At 36.6% G+C, this 4,278-nt stretch overlaps 1 pseudogene; it reads right to left on the bottom strand.

Annotated features, from left to right (window-relative positions):
• Positions 1-2,874: 2,874 nt before the first annotated feature.
• Positions 2,875-3,732, bottom strand: LOC103070542 (nucleophosmin-like; annotated as a pseudogene).
• Between the last annotated feature and the right edge of the window lie 546 nt (positions 3,733-4,278).

Here is a 4,278-nt window from a genome sequence, read left to right as displayed (position 1 = left end):
TAAGCTAATCTTTGAAATGAAATTTTACTTTTCCTTTTCAGTTTCCTTGATAACTTTTTCAACAGTTCAGTTGAAGGATTCATCACCTTTTGGTTCCAATGGACTACTGTAGCAATTTTAGCAATTTAAAGTGCTTCAGTTGGGATCTTATGTTTTAATCCCCACCACCCTCTCCAAACACACACACTGCTGGGAGGGCAGCTTCTCTGAGTCACTGACTCAGGCAGCAGAATGACAACTGCTGTAGACGCTCAACAACACAGATGACGTGTATTTGAAAAGTGAAGTGTTAGTGTCAGAGAGCAGAGCAATATCCTCCATCAGAGATGAACACTTGGATTAAGAGAGAGTACTTAGTTCCCATAACATTTAGGGTCTGAAATAAGTGCTCGAAGCAAATCTCTTGACCCTGAAGTTGAGGTCAGCTACTCTTGGGCAGGGTCAGAAACTTTAAAAAATGCTGTTAATAGAGTTTAATGAGGTGAAGGCTATTTCCAATTGAATCTTCAAAAGCCCTTCAAGCTTCAATTGCCAATTACTCTTTGCTTAAGAAAAATGACTTCACCCATTCATAGCCACTGATTCTTATTTATTGATATTACTTTATTAGAGACATTAAAGTAATATGATTAAAACATTTGAATATTAGACGTCTATGTTTATTCCTTTTCCTTCCTGCTCCAGCCATACCAAAGATCTTAAAATTGTCTGAACAAGCCATGTTATTCTATTGTTAGCCTTTAAACATGTTTCCTGTTTCAGAAAAACTGTATCCTCTCCTTTGCCTCTCTTTGCCTAATTCCTACTCATCCTTCAAGTTTCAAGCTACATCTACTATAACTGGTTGGGGTGCCACTCCTGTGAGCTCCCTAAACCCCCGTGCTTACCTACCCCGGTACTTGTCGCATATTTTACTTGTCTGCCAGGACTTTCCATCACTGTACCATAAGTTATTCTCTCCAGTGCCTTCTACATATTAGGTCCTCAATTAAATTTTTTGGATGAATGAATAAATGAAGAATAGAGTAATAAAAAATAAGTAAATCACTTTGTGATTTGTGGAAATAGTGTCTTTCAAATATTATTGTGCATCAGGATCACTTAGAATGCTTGATAAAAATGTACATTCTCAGGTTCTAACTGCAGGAATTTTTCATGAAACACAGTGATAACTGTGGCAAGCTACAAATAATTTGTTACTACCAGAGCATAAAATGTAGACAGAAAATGGAGGTTATTGGGGCTGGAGGTAAGGTGAGGAGAAAGATTTGGAGGAGCCAGTCAATGAGCTTGGGTTTTATCTGCAGCACAGTTTATGGGGGAGTCAGCAGAGAGCTTTATGATTAGACTTCTGGTGTCTGTGTAGAAATTAGATTCAACATTGGTTCTCAACCTTGGTTGCATATTATAATTATCGGGATAATTTTAACAAATAAGTAATGATGCCTGGGTCTACCCTGAGAGATTCAAATTTAATTGGTCTGAGGTATAGCTTGGGCTTGGAGTTGGTTTTAAGTCTCCTCAGGTGATTCTAACATAAAGTCAATACTGAAAACCACCAAAATAGAAGAGAAAAATTGTCCATACAGTTTGGCAATCAATTAACTCTCATGTGACATCTCAAATTGTAGTTGTGTGTTGAGGAAAAGTAAATTTAAAACCAAAATGAGATATTACTACACACCTTCCAGAATGGGTAAAATGAAAAATAGTAGGAAACTAAATACTGGAGAGCGTGTGGAGCAGCCGGATCTCTCATATACCTGCTGGTGGGAATGTGTGGCAGTTTCTTCAAAGCTAACAATGCAACTACTGTACAGCCCAATATTGGTACTCCCAGGCATTCATCCCAGCGAAGTGGAAACTTAGATTGACAAAAACATGTATACATGAGTGTTCATAGCAGTTTTAATTGTAATAGCCCTAAATTGAGAACAACCTAAATGTCCTCTAATGGGTGAATAGTTAAACAGACACTGGTATGTCCATATCATGGAATACCACTCAGCCATAAAAAAAGAACAAACTATTGACAAATGGAACGACTTAGATGGACCTCAGGGGCATTATGCTTAGTGAAAAAATCCAATCTCAAAAGGTTACATACTATATGATTCTACTTACATAACATTCTTAGAATGGCAAAGCAATAGAAATGGAGAACAGATTAGTGATTGTGATTGGGAGTGGGTGAGATTACAAAGTGATAAACTGAAGGAGTCCCTTTGGAGTGAGGGAATAGTTCTGTGTCCTGATTGTGGTGGTGGTTACACAAATTTATACAGGGGATTAAATCGCATAGAACTACAGGCTATTATAAGCACACACACATGTACACATACAGTTGAGTGGCAGGCAAAAACTGGAGAAAACCAAATAAAGTCTGTAGTCTAGCTATCAGTATGGTACCAGTGTCAGTTCCCTGATTTTGATATTATACAACAGTCAAATAAAATGGCACCATAGAAGCTGGGTAAAGGATTCATGGGATTCTGTGTATCATTTTTGCAACTTCTTGTGTGTCTACCATTATTTATTAATTATACTTATTTATTTGTTTACTTTATTAACATTGAATTTATTTCACATGTATGTTTTTGTCTCCCCACCATTTCCATTTGTCTGACCACCACTATTACTATGCCGTATGATAACATTCCATACATACTTAAAACCAAGCAAAGCGTGGAGTTTCATCTTTAAAAACTAAACAGGCATTTTGGACAACACATTCTTAGCAATGGAACCTGGACAACATTTATCAGAAATGGTAGGGAAAGTTCTCATTCTGCATTATAAAAAGGACTGCCAGATGTCAATTGTTACAGAAATGAAAAAGGTGGAAAATTTTAACAAACCATTTAAACTATTTTCTTAAAGAGACTTCCTCCACTTCCACTGCAGAGATCTTGAATACACTCCTGGTCAGTCATCTGGAAAGAATTCTTCACATAACTGATGAACTTGGCTTCCACTTTGGGAAGAGAACAATCTTTTTCTATACTTGTTTGCATTTTTGCTTTAATGTCTTCTATAGAACTAGGTTCTTTTGGTGTTTTAGGAGTTCTTTCCTATTTTTTTTAAGGATTCTTGACCTTTGTTCTCGGTGTTGAAGGTTTCAAGTTTCTTCCATTCTGGTTTGATTTTTATGCATTTTTGGCTGGGGTATTTTCTATAGATTTCATTACTGGAGCTTTTTTCTTTAGCTTCCTCATTACCAAAATCAACATCATCATCATCTTCTTCTTCATCAGCAGCAAGTTTTACTTTTTTTTCTGTGGAAACTTGCTATCACTTACAGGGGCAGAAAGGGTTTCCAGATGTACTTAAGAGTTTTGCGTCCTCCTCCTCTTCATCTTCTGAATCTGTATCTTCCTCCACAGCTACTAAGTGTGTGCACTAAGATGCACAGGCCCTGAACCACACTTCAACCGTAAGATCACAGGTGGTGTAATTTCAAAGCTCTCACGGGGAACTGTTGGCTATACAGACATTTTCAAAGTTGCCAGTGTTACTTTAACTGGACTGCCTTCATAATTCACTGCCTCTGCTTCAACAGTATGCAATTCATCCTTTGCACCAGCCCCTAAACTGACTGTTCTTAAAGATAACTGGTGCTCATTTTCATCATTATCGACTTTAAAGTGATAATCTTTGTCAGCCTTTAGCTGACGACCAAAAAGATAGTTCTGGGACCTCAGGGTCCATGCCCACGTCCATTGAGTTTTCCATGAGGTTGGTGGCACATGTTTAGGTGGGAGAGGAGGTGGACAGAGATAAACAACTACTGTCCAGAGGATAGCCATTATTTAAAAAAATTATAGTCATGTATTGTTATTCATTATTTGTATTATTTAAAATTTCATGCATTTATATTTAATTCCTTAGCTATATTAGAGATTTAAGTATAGTGACGGTGTTTTATAATTGTCCTAATTCAAGTCAGTATAAATCAATTCAATGAGGTTAAATTGAATTCATTTCAATAAACATTTGAGGGCCTATTAGACACAAAATTAGTGAGGTTTATTCTTCTCACCCTTAATATTATATTGACCCTCCAGTATAGCACAGTAATGTGGACACAGCAAGATCTCAAAAAATGGTATCATTTGACTGGCCATATTAATTTTTATAGTGGCGTGTCCCTCTCTTATTTACATAAATGCTGCATTTTCTTTACTCTGTTTTCTTTCTCTGAAAAGATGAAACATATCTGTAAGGAAAATATGTTTCCAGATTAATTTCTGCTATTTAGATTTTTAAGCCACAAGAACT

This window comes from Lipotes vexillifer, unplaced genomic scaffold, assembly GCF_000442215.2.
Source record: "Lipotes vexillifer unplaced genomic scaffold, Lipotes_vexillifer_v1.1 scaffold463, whole genome shotgun sequence".
Lineage (NCBI taxonomy): Eukaryota > Metazoa > Chordata > Mammalia > Artiodactyla > Lipotidae > Lipotes > Lipotes vexillifer.
The sequence above is the reverse complement of the archived record's forward strand: the minus strand, read 5'-3'. Positions and strand labels throughout refer to the sequence as shown.